This window comes from Dasypus novemcinctus, chromosome 5, assembly GCF_030445035.2.
Source record: "Dasypus novemcinctus isolate mDasNov1 chromosome 5, mDasNov1.1.hap2, whole genome shotgun sequence".
In the NCBI taxonomy this organism is placed as follows: Eukaryota; Metazoa; Chordata; class Mammalia; order Cingulata; family Dasypodidae; genus Dasypus; species Dasypus novemcinctus.
This window is the reverse complement of record NC_080677.1, coordinates 106423396-106443597: the sequence shown is the minus strand read 5'-3', so window position 1 is coordinate 106443597 and position 20202 is coordinate 106423396. Positions and strand designations below refer to the sequence as shown.

General features: G+C 39.1%; 1 protein-coding gene and 1 pseudogene across 1 annotated transcript in view; both read right to left on the bottom strand.

Annotated features, from left to right (window-relative positions):
- The window catches only part of SND1 (staphylococcal nuclease and tudor domain containing 1), a 450188-nt gene that overhangs the window by 298429 nt on the left and 131557 nt on the right, over positions 1 to 20202 (bottom strand). The window lies entirely within an intron of this gene.
- LOC139438980 (double homeobox protein A-like) lies at positions 439 to 919 on the bottom strand (annotated as a pseudogene).

The following is a 20202-nucleotide window of genomic DNA, read 5'->3' as shown; positions in this document are numbered from 1 at the left end:
ATATGCTGATGATTGTTGCCTAAATCAATTATTACAATGATGATTTCAAAATGATATGTATGCATTTTATTTCCAGTGACCTCAAGCTCTGCTGAACTCTAGAATCAGGCTGGGTAGTAGGGCTGTAGAGTGTGCTCCTGGGACTTGTCTCTCCCTTCTCAAATCCTATATACCATTTCCAGAAGGCTCAACTTGGAGTCTCAGAGGAAGGGTGTATTCCCACCAAGAGTGGGAAAGAAAGATTTGGGGCCCAGGGTAATGATATAATTTACACTGAACTTATTTCTGGACACCCCATTCTAGTTCCAGAGAAATAACTAGTGAGGTTGGTGCCATTTTGTATGGCTTCTATGCCGTGAACACTCTAATCTCAGAGATTTTGACCCTGTTCTTTTCTTGTCTTTGTTCTATGAAGACCTCACCAGGCCCCCTTATTCTCTAGACGTGGAACCTAGATCTTCAGTTCTGAAACCAAATTTGAACTCTACACTCTGGAACCTCAATTACTTTAGCAAGTTGTTCTCTGGAATCAATCCCAGGGTAACGGCTGTTCTTAAATGCCTTTATGAGAGTGCACAACTGGGAAGAGCTATAGAAAGTACAGCACCATCTGGTTTCTCTAGCTTGAATCTTCTCTTCAGGGCACTCTCCCCCATGGTCTTGGTGCCAATTCTCCAGCCTCTCCAGGTTCTGTTCTTTTCTGTAATGGGTGTCTAGACCTTTGATTTTGAAACCAAATCTGGATTCTAGACTCTTCAGTGTTAATTTCTAAAGCAGATTTTTATTTGGTAGCATAACCTGGAAAAGGTTTTTGGTTGAAAGTGTCAATGAGGATTCTGAAGTGATCCACTGTGAATCTGGTGCAGGTGCACCTTCGATATTTAGCTATGACCTTGTCTATGGAGTTGTCCTGAGCCATGCTGGAAGGGATTTCTGGTGTTCAAGCATGTGACTAGGGGCGTCTAAAAGATTTCTTTTTGAAAACTGACACTGCAGCTCTGGTGATTAGGGAATAAATGGAAGTGGTTAGTAAACAGCAAAGTGAATCAAAAAGGGAGGCAGTATCATTGCAGCTTCACTGTATTCTTAGCAAAAGCATCAAACAAGAGCCACTTTCACAACACTAGTTAGAAGCAAATGTTCCTAATGTCTCAACCTTTTCTGCCTACTATGATCAAATAAGGTTCTGTACTATATATAAGTATACTAATGAATATGGATTAAAAGTTTCAAGACTAGAAATCTCATCAAACAACTTCAAATTCTACACTCTTTATAAAAAACACTAGTGCAAAAGTAGTAATCTTCATACTTCACTGTGTGATGCTAAGGAAACTCTGAATTTACAAAATACAAATAAGCAGTATGTTCTCTTTTGACCCGGGTGAGACTTTAAAGCAACCTTCTGTTTTCTCTAAAACTATAGGTTTGACATAATTAATTCTATTAGGATCTTTGGAAAAACATCTCCCTCTCCCAATCTATCAGTACCTAACAGTTATCAGAAATCCTTGCAGAACATGTATAATACCATTCAGAGTACAGGTAGAGATGAAAATATTTCCATTGGGATGGTTTACTAAAATAAGTGCAATATTAAGCTACAATCTAAAAGGAGGTAATCTCCTAATGTGGAACCAAAAGTACCAGCTTCCCAAAAATCTCATGAAATTAAGACCAAAGTCTAAGCAAGGGCATTTGCTGGGGTGGTATTTATTGTGTTTAAGATGGAAGAAAAGAAGAAAAGGAAAGGGCAGTGAAAGGTTATAGAATCCTTCTTTGTTCTGAAAAGGCTAATCTGCAATGATGCTAACACACATGAAGTTTTGCTGAAGAAAACATACTCTTCATATCCTGTTCAAATGAGCAAGTGGAGCTGAGAAGAAATAAAAAATAATTAGGGTCTTTGTAGAAGGGTCTCTTGCTATCTAGCTAATAGTTCTGAAGTTTGATTGCTAATGTGAATCGATGTAAATGGAAAACTTCACTGGAAAGGCCATGCACATAAAAAATCTGCAAATAAGAAAACCAGAGTTTTAAAGCAGAAGAGAAAAAGGAGCAGGGAAAAAGAATCCTCCAAGGACAAAAGCAAGCCTGGAAATCTGCGAGGTAATGGAAACCACTGTGGTAACCGGCAATGGCAGGGACCCGTATATCACAACTGGCTCTGCCCTCCTGGCACTCCCTTCCTTTTCACTGGAAGCTCATAATTAACCAGTTGGCCCCAAATCATGTTTTCTAGTAATGGAGAAATCTTCTCCTACACTTTTTACCCTTCATTCCCAAACTAAAAATGGAGAGCCAATGCCCTCAGAAGAGACAACCCCGTTACTTAAAGTACAGGCTACAAGCCAGATGAAACCCATCCAGCACGGTGATGTGCCACAAGCCCTCCCATAGTTCTAGAAAAGGAGGAAGGAACAGGAGAAAAAGAAAATAAATATCTTACAACAGGAAACCAATTTTCTCTTTAAAAAACAGCAGGATCGGGTGAACGCATTCAGAAGATAATATCATTTTGTTACAGAAATGCTTCTTTGTGAATGTTTTCCTTTCTTCACCATATTAAAAAATTATTATTATTATTAAAGTTTCTTCCTGGAACAACCCAGAAGGGAAAATGATGCTGGATATGACACCATTATTTAGCTGATGCCAGTAGAACCTTCAGTTGAGCCAGATTTCCAGTCAAATTTGTGCAATAAATTGTTGTGCATTCAAAGAATGAGGCTGAATTATGCAAGTGCATGGCAGAAAGGTCTCCCTATAGACACTGAGTTTCTGCCTTGCCAGTTGCATCACTCCAAGGTCTAAATCAGGCTGCCAAATCTAGTACCACATATTTTATTCACCAAATTCAAAGCATTCTCAACCTGTACTTAAATATACAATAAAATGAAGCCTGTACCTATTCAGGACAGATATCATTCTAAATTTACAGAACGAGGATGACTTTCTTTAATCATATAGTCTACTTGTCATCAATCAGAAAACTACAATATTTATCACTCACTACTACCATGGAGAAATACGGGCAAAGTTATGAGAACTGGAAACAGCACAGACACTCTGATTCAGCACCCAGCTGCCAAGGCAATTTCATTTCATATACACAGTATGCTTTGCCCTACTGCAAGAAGCGACCTCGACAAGCCTGACGACGAAGCTTCTAGAGGCTACTCCTAGAAACTAGACTGTCATATTATTCGATCTGAAGTAAACAGATTCAGGAATGTGCTGCAGTTATTTTGTACAGTTGCTTACACCTAACAATCAAGTAGGCAGGTAACCAGGCCCCATAACAGTTGGGGGGAGTGGTGGAACTAGGAGGCAGGAAGGCACAGAATAGGGAACCTTTCACTCTATAATCATGGTTGTCACCCACAGCTGTTCGTGCCCATGGAGAATGTCAAGGGACCTGAGATGGGTGCCTTGGTTTGAGAATCCTGCTTTATATAACCTCTTTCGAAACTTCCTTATCCTTCTAGCCATGAAAGTTTATACCCTTTAATTGTGCCTTTTTAATACCATTTTTAGTTCAATCACATCACCGTCCCATTGTGACAAACCTTCCCTATTTCAGCTTTCCAAATTTACTCTTCAAGAACAAAGGGTTAGCTCTGCTCTAAATTTCTATAACACTTTGGTAAAAAAACAAACAAACAATGTAAACACCACAAACCATATGAGTGTCTTCAATATGCTGGCACTTAAAACATATTAATTCTAATTCATACAACAACCCAATAAAGCAGAAATTTCTTAGGTTCATTTCACAGAGAACCAAGTAAGGAACCGAAAAGTGAGGTGCCAGAGAAATCACATGCCCAAGACCATGTAGGTCAGAGCATAAGTTACCAATAAAGATCCACCTGATAGGAATGCTTACTCACTGTTGGTAGGAAGGTAGAATGGTATAGTCACTGTGGAGGACTGTTGGGCAGTTCCTAAGGAATCTGAATAGAGAGTGACCCAGCAATACCACTCTCTAATAAAGATTAAAGTAATGAATGCACAACTATGTGATGATTGTAATGGTATTACAATACCATTGATTGTACACATTGGAGGGACTGTATGCTTTATTAATATGTATCAATACAATTAATTTTTTAAAAATCTGCCTGACCCTGAAGCCCATGCTAGTTTCTCCATATCATATGCCTTGCCACCACAGTGGTAGCAAGAATTAACAAATTACCCATTGGCATTTTGCTCACATTTTGTCCCACATGCAATCCCTCACAGACCTTAAAAAGTCACTTAACTTCAACATCAAATAATTTGTGCCCACCCAAAGCCACAAGCTCCTGGAATGTTAACCAAGCTTAAATAAGTTGGACATACTAGCAGCTGAAGAAGAAAAAAAAGTAGTAGCTGAATCAGTTATGAAATTACCGTTGGTCAATTTCAAACTTTTTTTTTTTTTTTTTTTTAAATTCCTTTTTGTGATACTGGGGCTGGAATTTCTGCTTGGCCAGCTGGTTCTCTGCTAGGTTCTCCCAACAGGGGGTGCTAGAAGAAGTCAGAACAGCTAGAGGAAGGAGAGACAAACATTTTCCTATCCCTGACAGCGTCTCCAAAGCTTCGCTTCTTCTCCCCAGCAATGGCAGTTTGTTCCCAGCAGTAGTTGACTATAGCTTGTAGTTTTCCCAGCTGTTCCAGAAACAGCCTCCTAATGCCTCGGGGTCACCAGAATCAGTCAACCAGTAGCCCCTCCTAGAAAGTCTGTGGTCCAGCTCCATGGAGTTACTTCCTCAGAGCTTAGCAACATAGGCATTAGCTGTCTGAATGCCAATTCCAAGGTGTCCATCTTCAAATTTCTAAGTTTTCATGGTTTTGATACCCTTTCTTTATTCCTCCAGTCCAAGACATAGTAGCTGCTTTCCTGTAATAGCTCCATGCTACTGTAGGGTTCTATTTAGTAAGCTACTATTTAGTATTTTCATATCAGCTCAGTAATTCTTTTTATTAAATTCTCTCTTCTAAAATAATGTTATGGTGTCTGTCACCTGTCTGGATCCTGATACCGTGGCAAAAACCCTTTGTATATAACTGGTCAAAAATACTACAGCCATCAGATAGCAGCAGTCCAAGGAGACTTGTAACCAATAGTCTCCTCCGAGAATGTTGCCTCTTACCTAATTCCAGACTATCTCCACCTGGCCTGCCGCCCAGAACATGAACACCTACAGTATACAAATGTGCATAAAAGGACTCCCCAAAATTGGGAAGAGTATACACATGACGAGTGAGTTTACAAAAGTTAAAATATTTGATGACAGGGAGATGCTGGAAAGATCTAACAACTGATAATCACAAAGTAGAGACTTTCAAGCCAATATGTATCTAATCATGGATTCTTACACCATATAAAAACTGGACAATAAGGGAACAATGTAGCTTATAACTTTTTTTCTGTCTGACCTGTTGTTGGACACTCTCATGGGGACTGAACCATTTGGTAGTTTTAAAGATCAATCACAGGCTGCATTCATGGTTTCTCAACTCAGGATCATGGGGAAGAGGGAAAAGAAGTTAGTTTACATGTGACAACGTGGTTACTATATTGCATAAAGAGGGATCTAAATAAAGGGAGAATTAGTGGGGATGGCACAACTCACAGGAGGCCTGTAATACCAGAAAAAAATTGTCAGTTTTCTACTATAGCAAGGTAGAGAAATGGGAAAATCACCCCAGGTTTGCCATCGTATATCTTTATCATGGAATATTACTGAACGGATTCCAGACACATTTCTTAAATCAGCTGTCAAAAAAGGTAGGGCCCATACAGGATAACAGTCTGTTGATTTCTTTAATCTGGGAGACACATCAGTCATGCTATCAAATTCAAACTCCAAGTTAACATGAGAACTGTCAAATATGAATCCTGATCCTTTAGTTGACGACAAAAAAAAAATTATTTAGTCTTTATTTGGAGACACAACCAAGCATGCTAATCCAGGTGTGGTTCCAACAACTATATTCCAAACCATATGCTTCCTGAACAACCCAGTGGTTCAATCATCAATTCCTCTTTTTACGTTATTTCTTCTGCCTGGATGTGACTGTTCTCTTAGTGTTAAAGATTTTGTCTAGTAAAACACTGAACCTTCTGAAAGGCAAAGCTTAAATGCCACCCTTCCAGGATACCTTCTCTGAGTGCGCGAATCAGAGTTACTCTCTTCTCTCACAGTACATCTGACCAAGTCAGTAGATAGTCTTTCTGTACCCCAGAGTTGATTAGAAGCTATCTGAGATCAGAAATAGCATCTTACTCACCTTTTTGATCCCACTAAACTCACTTAATCCTTAAAACAATTCAACAGTCAGCAAATACTATCTTCATCTTTACAGATGAAGACAAAGAGGCTCGGGGGTTAGGTAATTTAAATCCCAGCTCACAGCAGTAGAAAATGGCAGGGCCAAAAGCTGAACTCTAACTGACTCCAAAATCCATGGCTGCTGGATTCTGTACCAATGCATCTAACTGTACTATGATACCTAGCCAATATCTGAAAGCAAAAGAAAACCAGTCATTTGCCTTTCTTCCATGCCCTAAAGCTATTTGGCCTACAAGTTTAGAGCTTATAGACCAGAGCCAGTCTGAGCAATCACTACAAAGCACTCACCCTTGGGAAGATATGCCTACGGTCACCTCCTCACCTAGAACCCAAGCTCTGCCTCACTACTAGATGATGACAAGGATGCTGGGCAGCTCCTAACAAATGTTGCTGCATGTGAGAAAACTATCCAGGGTCACTGCTAATGAGAAGCTAGAACATCTTGCGACCTAGCCACAGAATGTTCACCTAATAAATCTTAGAGATTTGAACATAACCCAAGATCAGGAGGTTACAAGAAAAAACAAACAAATAAAAAATTCAGAACCAACAGCCTAAAAATCCATACCACAGCCTCCAGACCAGATAAAAAATAAGGTATAATCTGAAGGCTTTTTATCAGTACTAATCAGAAATAAAAAGCTATGAGAAGTTAAAAAACAAACAAAACAAAACTAACAAATAATTATTTCTGAACAGTTTAACAGTCACATAACCTTGATTTGGCTTTACTGATCTCACTTGGATCAAGGACAAGTGCACGGCAAAAGAAAAAGGGTCAACAACTAAATGAAGTGGGAAAGCAAGAGAAAAACATTCTAGCTCAAAAGAACTATGGCGACCACACAACAAGCAGATGAATGATTGGGCATTAGGGAAAACCAACCTGCATGACTTTATTTACTGCAGTACACTGTATTTCCTTAAAGGCAGAACTTGTGTCTTTTACATGTTGGGCGTACTGCCCAGCACTCTGGGGCCCACAGATGTTTAGGTCATAACTACATATGGAAATAATTACTGCCTGTAAATACCATTATGTAAGTGTGGTAGAGGGTATTCATTCCCATGATGATAACTGTAGAGGCTCTTTATTTTAGCTGTAAATGATTTCAATTGTTTGTCCCACACTAATTATGAACTCAGATTTAATCAGACAGGGCTAGGCTCAAGTTTATGCATGTATAATTTATTAATTTTAAAAAAGGCTTGCCAATCGATTTGAATATAACTAAGGGTTATGTTTAAGCTTCTTAACTGAATTAATATACTGACAGGCAATTGATAGAATTATAAATCTACCATTAACAGCGAATCACCATAGACTGCTTGTTGGCAACAACTTACTGGCTTAGCTCCTCTAATCCAGTAGAGAGGGGGCGAGAGACAAAAGGGATGGAACATTGGTGAGAGGAGTGAGGGGTAGGCAGAGAGGACTTCACCCAAATTTGCCTGAGCAAGTGTGAAGTCATCCTGGGTGAAACTACATTTTTAAAAAAACATTATTAAATGACAGTCGCTGGAGAAAAATGTCCCTGTTCTCAAGGGAGAAAGAGTGCAAAGGAGAAACTTGATATGCAGTCCAAAAAATTACAGAATTAGGAAACATACACAAGGTGCTATAAGGGCAGAGAAGAAAGTGCCCAAGTTCTTGAAAAGGTCAGTTAAGCTTCATGAAGAGAAGATATCTGAACTAAGTCTTGAAAGAAAACCAGCTGCTACAGTGACGTACAGAAGCATGGCCGATTTGGGCAGCTGAAGCACTAAGGGACACTAAAAAGGAGAAGAGGTAGGAGAACCAGGGCACAATCGATCCAAAGGAGAACAGAGTTTTAAGAAGGAAGATGAGACAACAGAGTCGAAACACTCAAAGAGGGCATAGTCATCAGGACTGAAATGTGCCTAGCAGAGGTGTCAAGAACTTCAGCAAGGGAAACGGACTTGGCCCAGTGGTTATGGCGTCTGTCTACCACATGGGAGGTCCACGGTTCAAACCCCGGGCCTCCTTGACCTGTGTGGAGCTGGCCCATGCGCAGTGCTGATGCGCGCAAGGAGTGCCCTGCCACGCAGGGGTGTCCCCCGCGTAGGGAGCCCCACACGCAAGGAGTGCACCCATAAGGAGAGCCGCCCAGCATGAAAGAAAGTGCAGCCTGCCCAGGAATGGCACCGCCCACACTTCCCGTGCTGCTGACGACAACAGAAGCGGACAAAGAAACAAGATGCAGCAAATAGACACAGAGAACAGACAACTGGGGGAAGGGGGGAACTAAATAAATAAATAAATCTTTAAAAAAAAAAAAGAACTTCAGCAAGAGCAGCTGCAGTCAGATTTTAGTGGGTAGAAATGCTGATAAAATGTAGATGGTTAGGGGACATTAAGATTTTGAGAGACAGTGATAGCCAAAAAGGGTATAAGGCCAAGGGAAAACAGTGAATTTTGTTTTAAAAATGAGAAAAACATCTTTATTGAATGAATGAGTAAATTAAAAGGTAGGTGACAGACAGAAGGTTGAGATAATTTTTGTCAAAGCAACATAAAGATTTGATGATGAATGATTCATAAATATTCTACTCCCTGTCCTGTTAATCACAAAATGTATGATCTGAGAATTATGCATAGTCTACAACAGGGACATCAATTTATTCATCTCTGTAGCCCCCAGCACCTAGTCCTGGGTCTGACATATGGTACACACTCAATTAATGTTTGTTGAATACAATTACCTAATCTCTGTGGGCTTCAATTTCCTCCCTTGTTTAAAAAAGGGGGCAAGATCTAATCATACTCCTTCTAGCTTGAAATGCTCCTAAGTCTGTAAATATTATTATAAAAATGGGTCAATTTCCTATTATTCCTTAAAAATGTGCTATGCTGTAACATTCACATTCAACCAAGGGCATGAGCACATCAAAGCTGCATCCCTTAATCTTAACAGTAAGAATACATGGTATTCCTTAGATCCTCCTTTAAGGTAGAAATATGGTGACTGAATGAGGTCACAGAAAGGAAATAGAAGATAGATCTCTTTAAAACAGTTCTGAAGAGATCTCTTTTGCCCTTCCCTCCTCCAACATAATTGTCAGTATGGCAATACTTGGAAATCTTAAAAAATGTAAAAGAAACCTTTAAAAGTTCACTTTTAAAAATGCAAAGGTAATAAATCTGCAATTGTGCAAATGTCTTATGTCTTCTAGGTCTAAGTTATTTAAGTTTTAATCCAAACTGAGAGCTAGGGAAGCAGGAAAGGAAGAACAAAAAGAAAAGGGAAAGAAAGGAAAGCTAAATTTCAAAATTAGAGCTGTCTCCTAAATTCAGAGGAGCTAAGAGAAAGGAAATACTTGGGAGACTTTCAGACATCAGCACTGGGATCACAAAGCAATCAAATAAGTAACCAATTTCCCATTCTTATCATCAAGAAAGTTATATTGCCTTAAAATTAGAAGGTAACTGTATCCAGTATACTTTTTTTTTTAATTTTTATTCATTTTTTTTTTAAATTACATTCAAAAAATATGAAGTCCCATTCAACCCCACCGCCCCGACCCCCCACTCCCCCCACAGCAACACTCTCTCCCATCATCATGATACATCCATTGCACCTGGTAAGTACATCTCTGGGCATCGCTGCACCCCATAGTCAATGGTCCACATCATAGCCCACACTCTCCCACGTTCCATCCAGGGGGCCCTGGGGGGATCTACAATGTCCCGTAGTTGTCCGTGAAGCACCACCCAGGACAACTCCAAGTCCCGAAAACGCCTCCCCATCTCATCTCTTCCTCCCATTCCCCGCACCCAGCAGCCACCATCGTGTATCTAGTATACTGTGATAAACCAGAAATGCCAGACAGAACCACACTCTGATGAGGCAGTAGCCTGAACCTATGCACCTCCCACTACCACCACCACCAAAATTAATAACTTTAGGGGGGAAAAAACGGTAGCCAGAAATGGTTGTAGTTCTTTTAAGACAAAGCTGTTGACGCATCCCCACCACCAACCCCCACCCCTATTACCTCCCCTGGCCCCTCAAATCTTTCCAGCCCTTTCTAGAACTTCTATTCACCTATAAATATAGAATTTTAAATATGAAATAACTGGACCCCTCCAAATGGATTTTGAACAGGTAGAATAGATAACAACTATTGAATCTACCTGAATCTACAGGAAATATATCTAAATTACAGGCTTTAGCAATAAAGTTTTCGCCTAGGATCATTTTCTAAGAACATAGAACTAGTCCCCCAAATGGCAATGTGTTCATATTTGGTAAATTACAACACTGTGTTCTGTCTATTTTCTTCTTATAGAGGTAAGCAAACATTCATTCAGCTGCCAATTATATCGATCAATTCAAACTGAATACAAGTGATGCTGTTCAAAAACTTACTGCAGCAAGAAAAACCCAACTGAACAGAAAAACATTACAAGTGATTATTTGTGTTATGAGAAGATTCTTCTTTCTACATTGGAACTTTAAAAAGTTTTTTTAATGCAGTTATCTTCCCAGTGCATCTAAAACATAAATTGATTTACCAATAGCCAATTTTATTAGCAGCATTCCAACAACATTATAATGATGAGCTATACTTTTTCCCTTTGTATCTCCCATGCCTTTAAAATGTGTCTTTGTAAATTCAACAGATTATCATTATTTAATTTAGCGCCAGTAGAGCCAATGTGTTCAAGAGCTTTGAAAAAAAAAACACTGAGGACTTGGCTCCTTTTTCATGCCATTTTTTCAGCAGCTTTATATTGTGCTCAATGATTACGGATTATATCCCTCCCCACTCCACCACCCCTAGGTCATAATCTAAGAATTGTGAGTGGTAGGGGGCCAGGAGAAAGTGTTCCAAGGAGCAGAGAGGTGCATGACAAGGGTAGGAAACTTAAGGTATATACCAGCTTTCTCATGAAAAAATGATGGGGAAACTCTAAGCAAATATGCAAATTTGGACCTACCAAAAAGGATCTTCTTATTCAGACAACCCATATAGATTATGTATATGACATAATATCTACTTAATCATTCTAAAACTCCTTGTAGTTTAACTCTTTTCTTAGGTGAAAAAAAGCATGCAGTTAAGAAACCTACAGCACAGGATCAAAGGAAAAGCAGACAAGAAACCCATCCCCATATTTTGTCTTGAGGAGGGGGCTGTTACCCCAAATCCTGATCTCTATAACTTGCACAAAGTTCAAATACTACAAACCAGCAGACTATATGGTTAAGAAAGGGTGGACAGAGAAAGCGTTCTAATGAGGTTTTAAGTGAGTCATGCTCAGTAACCCAGGTGATTTCATTTACTAATCTAATTGAACAATGTATTTTATCCAAGAAGCCATTCAGAAGACATTGCATATGCCTAAAATATACAGTGATCTATTTAAAATGAAATTCAAGAGAAAACAATATGGGTATGAAACAGACTAACCTTTACAGAGTCCTAGATTTACCAAAGTTAGCCCCAAACTTTAAGTAGAAACGTGGTAAAACCCTGAGTCTTGAAGTATAATCAGAGAGGACAAACATCACAGAAGAAAAACAAACAACAAAAAACTGATGTCAACAAATCAAAAAACTGGTCTGCTTCGGCCTTAAGCACCCTGAGAATGTCCCTCACATTTTTTAGACCTCTTTCTAAATACAAGCAAATGTAGAGGTAGAAATCAAAATTGTTTTATTATCTTCTGTACATGTTTAGAAAGCCGAAAGGCACAGGAAGGTCTGGGACTAAATAAACATGTTACATGGCTTGGGTTATTAAGGAAGCCAGATCCCCTGCAATCTCAGTAGAACTTAAATTCAAGGATCTGTGCCAAGAGTCAGATAATAGAAAAATTTAAGTATCCAATACATATTGCCCTTAAACACTATCCTGTCTGCCACCATTAACTATCATTGTGCTAGCCTGTAAAACTGATATTTCCAATCTAGGGAATATACAATGGATAACTCTGGGAAAGCATTCAAGGCTTTGGACACACATCTGAGGTTTTGCAGATAAACATAAAAAATCAATTCAACAGCAAGAATGCTAACTAAATTTCATGACTATCAAACATCTAGCAATTATAGTCAACCAGAAAGATAATGCATTGTTAAATTACTTTCAGGCCAAAAGTCTTAAATGGCTCAAGTTCCCCAGTGGCCATCGTAGATGAAATGGTTTAAAGAAGGTCATCTCACCATTAATACACTTGTATAAAGAATTTTCTTTCTTTCCTTCTTTAAATATCATGTATAAGATTTCACAAGATGAATCAATATCATTTCTGTCTTTGTATAACCAGAACCAACCCACAAAACCCAAGTAATCATTAAGCAGTCTTAGAGAAGGGCTTAGTGCTCCACCTCTTTCACTCTATGCTGTTCATAATTCAATTAACTTCTACTACACTTCCCTTTCCTTCCTTCCACTGGTCAATTAAAAGGCCATCCTTTAAATCAACTCCCCTCTTATGACTACCAGGTTTCTTCAGTCTCACTGCTCCTGGCTTTCTCCAAAAACTATCCCCTTCCAACACTCTACATTTCAATAAATAACCTTTATCATCTGGCTGTGGTCAGATTACACCATAAATATCAAAGAACCTAAAGGTTTCAAATGAACATATTTCCTGTCAGCACAATGAAAAATGTCAAGATGAAATAGCTGGTGTATATGGCCAGCTTAGTGAACATTAATTACCCAAGCCCAAACTGTATTATTTTATAACATGGCTAAAGTCACAACCAAACCAGGGGAAATTTTAGAATTTTCAAGGCAATAGTCAAAAAAGACCTAGGTAGATAGATGCTCAATAAATCCTTGCTGGTTAAAGAGAAATGATTTCTTTTTCATGAAAAAGAGCAAAAAGAAGCTCAGGCTAAACTCCAAATATGGCCGCTACGAGGGTCCCCAAGACTGTGTAAATGTACTTGGCCTGTAGTCATTCCCTAAAGTTTGGACAACCTTAATGAACAATGTGTTAAAAGACCCAACCTCTATAATAATAGGTATAAGCATATCATTGCTAAAAATGGAAGGAAATCCATCTCCCTATGACACCCAATGACTTTTCTGTAGCACTCAGATGTTAGTCTTGTTGGCACAATTTTCATCAGGGGAAAATGCAAATCAGAGCATGCTGCTAATCAGTGTCTGCTGATCAGTATCTTGTCAATCACCAGGAAGAAGAAGCCCTTTCCCTTTGAGCAAAAATTGCTAATATGTAATAAGGCTTCAAAAATCTAAAAAGGCTGAAGTACATAGAACAAGAGATATCAAAGAGGTTTGGGAATAGCTGTCAGACTTCACTTCTGTAATAACAGGTACAGCTGGCTCAACGTGTGTTGGGAACTGTAACTATAGCTCTACGTATCCTAATGAGAAGGGATGATACCACACTGGACTCATGCATGCTTTAGAAGGAAGAGTGATAACAACTATTTAAAGGAAATATAGGGGCAATTGATTTTCCCTCCCTAATCTCCTAAAAGCAGATTCTTAAGAGAGCCTACTCTCCTGCAGTATCTTTGCTGAATTATAGAGGAAATCACTGGTCATGTACACATCACTACACAACCCCTAAAAGGTCTCTTTCCTATTTAGCAAAGTGGGGAGGCCCTAACGTCAGCAAGGGGAAGATAATGCCTCACCTGCTGGGCAGTTCTAGTCTTCTACAACAAACAGACATTTGAAAACCTCGGTTCAGGCCACTGAATATGACTGGCTGGAATTCTTCAGAAGTGGGGCACCTGCCAGCACACCGCTCCATCTGCACTCCCACCATCACATGCACACCTACTCAAAATGACCAAAAGTTCCAGTATACAGGTCCCAGAATCATATACAGGGGTCCATGGCCTTGGTTTGCTGAGGAAGAACAAAGTGTTCCAAGTGGTGTTTTAGTCACTTTTTCTAACTTCCACATAACTTTAAAGACCTAATAGGCTGATTGAATTATGACTCTTGCCAAATTAAAAATCATTATTCTGTACCGTAGTCAATTAAAGTCTATTTTCAGCAAACTAAGAACCTATATTGGCCTCTATAGGATTGTGTAACCTATGACAGAATGAGGCTTAAATAGAAAAATAAACTCCCAGTGCTTTTGAAAAATGTCTTAACCTCAAAGGAATTGCACATCTCATCTAAAGGCCAGTATCTTTTCCCTGGCAAAATTTCAGAATGTATGGCCATGGATTGGTTTTCAAACTTATACAAATGTATCATAGAAATTACTGTTGTGGTTAAGATGTTTTTAAATTAACTTCTTCCCCTTTCCTCCTAGAAAACAATCAAACCTTAACTGTGATCATCCTCAACCACCACAAAGGAGGTCACTGTGTTTAAATCTTCCTTGCTTTGGCAAGGCAATCAAGAAACAAGAGGAAATCAGACAGGTAAATAAGGTATTGGACTAAGAATAGTTACTGATGATCTCATCATCAAAAAGTAATTGACCATTGACCATGTGGTGCAGCAGTACTCAGAGATGTATTCACCAAGTGCAATAAATGTCCCATGATGATGGAGGAGGAGGTTGTTGTAGGGGGAGTGGGGTGAGGAGGATGGGGGTATGCGGGGACCTCATATTTTTTTAATGTAACATTAAAAAAAAATAAAGACCAAAAAAAAAGTAATTGGTCTAAAGTAACCTGGATAAAATTTTGTGGGGACATGTCTTAAGTGGAAAAAGGGAATCTCCAACAGTTTCTGCAGATAATTACCTAATTCCAGTATCTTGGTTTTTCCTCTGTGTGAAATGATTATTGAGAATAATCCAGGTAATTATTTTCATGGAATTTATGAGATTAATAAATCAGAACATGCTTTGGAATACTTTTATTACTACTGAATTGTTATTGCATTATGATTGCTTTTACTGTTAATTATTAATGAGAAGGAATAGCTCTATCAAATATATAAGCATCTAGCTAATTTGACTAACCAAAAGATATTCCTGGGATAAAAGGTAGGACTTATAAATCAAAATGTGAAGTAAGATTCAGACCCTGATTTCTATTCCAAATAAAAAATTAAAAGAGCAAAACCATTTTCTTCTTCCTTTCTTAATTTCTAAGGAGCCACAAATGCTATTATCTCTGCCCCTACGACTTGGCATAATTGGTATGAGTTACAACACATAAAGGAAATTCAGTATCAGAGGCAATGAACTGGTTTCCATTTTTGTTGATGAATTCTGTAATTCAATCATATCAATTAATATGATGGGGGTAGAGGGTAGCCAGGTTCATGGCCATGTGTTACAGGCAGCTTCAACAAGAACCAGCTGATTTACTTAAAATGAGTATATAGAAAGATAACTACAGATGCATTACTTTTAAGTGAATGAATCAATTGATCTCATCATTTTCATGAATTAAAGACCACAGAATCATAGGCTCTATGGGCTGGAAGAGAACTTGAAATTCTAAGTCCAGCCCCCCAGTCACTGTTCAAATCCCGCCCCCTACCCCCCAACATTCCCACCATTTGGTTATTCAGTCTAAGCCTAACACCTCCTGGTGTAGCCCATTCTCTCTATTGACAGGTGGCAAGTCCCTTTTTGTAGTAAGCTGAAATACGGTGCCCTATGACTTACATGCACGGATCCTAATCTTACCCTTTGACGTCAGGCAGAACAAACCTAATAAACTTTTTCACTGGTGAGGAAATATTATAGTTTTCTGCAGCGCAGCCTAACAAACAGGTTATAAAACTTGAGTATTCTGTAGCTCAGCAGGATTCCAGGAACTGCCAGAATCACTAACAACTTGCTTTTCAACCACAGCACAGTTTAGGCTACTAAATCCACAGTGCATAGTGAAACCCATCCTTCACCAACTGTTGCTCTGATCTTCTAAATGACCAAACTGGATAAAAGGAGATCTAAAATTAAGAATTTCTTTTTCTCATTGTCTCACTTGCCAGTTAGGGTATTGAAACAATTTTAGCACAAGAGATAAGAAAGACTAATGGTGTTATTATGATTGGTGAGTTAAACTCTAAACAGCAAACACTGAGACAGGCTTTCGTTATGTCAAGAAGAATAATTACAAAACAGGCCATCTTTGAAGAGACAGGTGATTCTAAGTCCATATTTGAGATATCAAAGAAAATAGAAATATAACAATGCTAAAGTTCCTTCCACTGCAATTCATGTTGTTGCTCTTGGACAATTTAGCCTCACTGGGCCTCAAACAATAACTGTAACAACAGGAGACTGGATCAAAGCACTTTAAAAAAGACCCTGATAATTGTGATATTCCTTTATCTTAGCCAGTGAAATGAATGCAGGCGCCTATCTTATTTCTTCCAAAGGACAGGGTCCTACTTATCATCATCTTCTAATTGTTTATAGGGTTGGCTATATTTCACAAGCAGAAGCTACCATGCTTTAGTCAAGAAAACTAGTGTGATGTTATAGTTATCATAAAACATGAATAACCAAAACTACCACAAAATGACTCAACCCTTGTAAGGAAACTTCCAAGAAACATATCTGAAACTGCCATTGCTTCAAGACAGAAACAGACCTCTTCATTCATGCTTGTAAAACAAGTATTTATGACCTGTAAAGCAATCTGCATTCTAGGGATTCAAAATTTAATCAAGAGTGGATGAGGCTCAAGAGGTCGAGCCTCTTCCCACATAGGAGGACCTGCTTCCCGCATAGGAGGTCCAGGTTCAGATCTTGGTGCCCTCTAAAAACAAACAATGAGCAAACAAACATAAAAACTAACTCAGGGGGGCCTATGTGGCTTAGCAGTTGAGCACTGGCTTCTCATATATGAGGTTCCAGGTATAATCCCCAGCCCTGGTACTTTAAAAAAGAATCAAACATGAGCTCCTTCAAAGGAACAAATGTCTAGGAACGAAGATAAGGCATGGACCTACAAAGCAAAATAGGAAAATGATACCATATATTTGGATAAAATGTGATGGAAGCTAAGCAGGAAAAATTATTTTTGATACAAAGGATCTGAGGAAGCTTCATGGAGTTGGTCATATCTACCTTAATTTTGAAGAATGAGTAATATTTGTACATAGATAAAGGGAAAGAGCAATCCAGGTTAGAAGCAGATTAGGAAAAATATAAAGTGAAGAAAGCATGAAGCATATATGGAAACCATGATCCATCTTGGTAGAATTGCACCATCATGCTCAATGGGTACACTGCTGCCATTTTGTCTAGGTCAAATCTTCAGTAGTCAGGACTGTCTCATTTTGCACTTTCGGCCCCCACCCAGTAAATGACATCAGTGTCCCACCCCAGTGACACAGCACACAAAATAACAGCCCAGCACATTTCCAAACTCCCCCTGTTAAAAACCACTCTGAAAGCAAATAGTATATAAAGGGCATCATAATATATATGTATGGAAAGGAAGTTGAGGTCACACCAAAGGGGACCTCAGGGTTTGGCCCTTATTCTCTATGAAATGGGAAAGTTTTAAAAGTTTAGGATAAGGAGAATGGCAGAATAAGAGGTATATTTCAAGAAGATTGATCTAGTAGTCACATATAGAACTGGAAGGGGGGAAACAAGTGAAGATAGGAGGATAGTTAGGAAACTAGTGGGAGAAGAAAGATGCAATCAGAACCAAAACTACTCAAAAGGTATACTGTTCAACAGTACATTGTCTAAACCAATTTTAAATGACTCCAACAACCATGTATCCCTACCTTTCATGATTTACTCTAGTGTAATATGTTACTACTATTCATGTTAGAGAGAGAATAGATTTCTTGATGTGCAGCAACAATCCCCTCCTCCCCATGGTGCAAAGCTCAGCGACAGATTTTTATGTAGAAAATCTTGTATGCAAGTATTCAGGTGGTTACCTAGCCTTATTACATATGGACTAATTAGGAAGCACATTATTTGTTAACTCATTAGCATAACAAACCAAGTTAAAATGACACTTGAGAATAGGCCATTCAAAATGAAAGCCAAGATTATTATTATAAGTCTATCAACAGGAGAGAAACCCATTGGACCCAAGGGAAGAGGCCAGCAGCTCTTAACTTGGTGAGGTGACGTGCAATAAATGAAAAAGCTAGAGGCTGCTTTTAGCCACCTTGTTATTTAGGGATCCAAAATGAGTCAGAGCTACTAAATATGTGTGACTGACGAAAATAATTATTAAATAACAACATAACATTTGAATTCCTAATAGGTACAGACACTATGTGACATTCATTTAATATTCACAAAGATTAGAAATTCAACAAAATTGCCATTTTACAGATAAGGAAACCAGAGCTTTAAGATGCTGAATAACTCATCCAAGGTTAGTCAACTACTAAGACACAGAGCTTATCTTGAAATAGGTCACTCAGATTTCAAAAATCTGTCCTCTTTCTACAGTACTCAATTCAGAAACCATAACAATGACAACACAAGCATACAGAGGCACATGTAAATGGGATTGGCAAGGGGGTGAACAAACCTGACCAGTAAGGGTCAAGAATCACTATGTGGGGAAACGGACTTGGCCCAGTGGTTAGGGCGTCTGTCTACCACATGGGAGGTCCACGGTTCAAACCCCGGGCCTCCTTGACCCGTGTGGAGCTGGCCCATGCGCAGTGCTGATGCGCGCAAGGAGTGCCCTGCCACGCAGGGGTGTCCCCCGCGTAGGGGAACCCCACACACAAGGAGTGCGCCCCATAAGGAGAGCTGCCCAGCGCGAAAGAAAGTGCAGCCTGTTCAGGAATGGCGCCGTCCACACTTCCCATACCGCTGAGGACAACAGAAGCGGACAAAGAAACAAGACGCAGCAAATAGACACAGAGAACAGACAACCAGGGGAGGGGGGGGGTTTAAATAAATAAATAAATCTTTAAAAAAAAAAAAGAATCACTATGAGGATGGTAAGGTGGCTTAATGTAAAAACAAGTGTAAACTTCTTAAAAAGCCCAACTTCATCTCTAGAGACACTAGGCTGAGCAAGTACGGCTGGGAGGGAAGAGGGTCATTTCATTTTAGCAAAGCCTCTGAGCCATCTTTAAGGTAAAAGGCAGAATTACAGCTAATGGACAACAAAAACACAGTTTTTCAATGCCTTTCTTCTCAGTCATGAAACGTCTGAAGGCTTCTTACGTGCTCTGTTATGTCAAAAATGTCTATGCTATAGTATAAAAATCTCAAAAATCAAGCAATTTTCTTTTGCAAAGTGACAAATAAATATTGCGCTTTACCTTTCCACACCATGAAATATCTTCTATCTACAGTATACAATAGTTATGTGTTTTTGAAATCAGGAATGTAGTATCTAATTTCATTCAGCACAGGAGTAATCTATGTCCTACTGCCCATTCCTGACCCTGACCCTGTCCCCAAATATGGACAACCAAACTTCCCTTTGCACTTATTCAATAGCAGGAAAAAACCAGATACCCAAGTCTGTGCTGTAAGACTAAAGGCATCTAGATTTCCACAGTGGCCCCCTCTCAACAAATCCTCCCTAACACCAAACTTTATCAGCTCTTCCTGAGTTTTTCAATGCTCATTTCTGCCAACGCTAAGATGATATTTTACATATAATAAGATGTCAAGTCACACAGCAATATAGTTTTCCCCCTAAATTCAACCCCTTTGGCATATTAAGACTTCATTTCATCTCTATAGGAATTTTTCTCTACTTGTTAAAGAAAAGGAGGGCAGGAGAGTGCAGTAAGTGGCCTGACCATCAGATAAGCTGCAACAACTGCAACTTCCCTTTTAACAAGCTAAGTCAGTGGATAACTTCTTAATGTAAGGGTTATGAAATTCGGTATTTGTGGGGGAGGATCAAAAGGGCCCTACTGGCTAAATTTTAGCAGGGGAGCATGGTGCATTTTCCCTGAACCCACAAGATCCCACCAA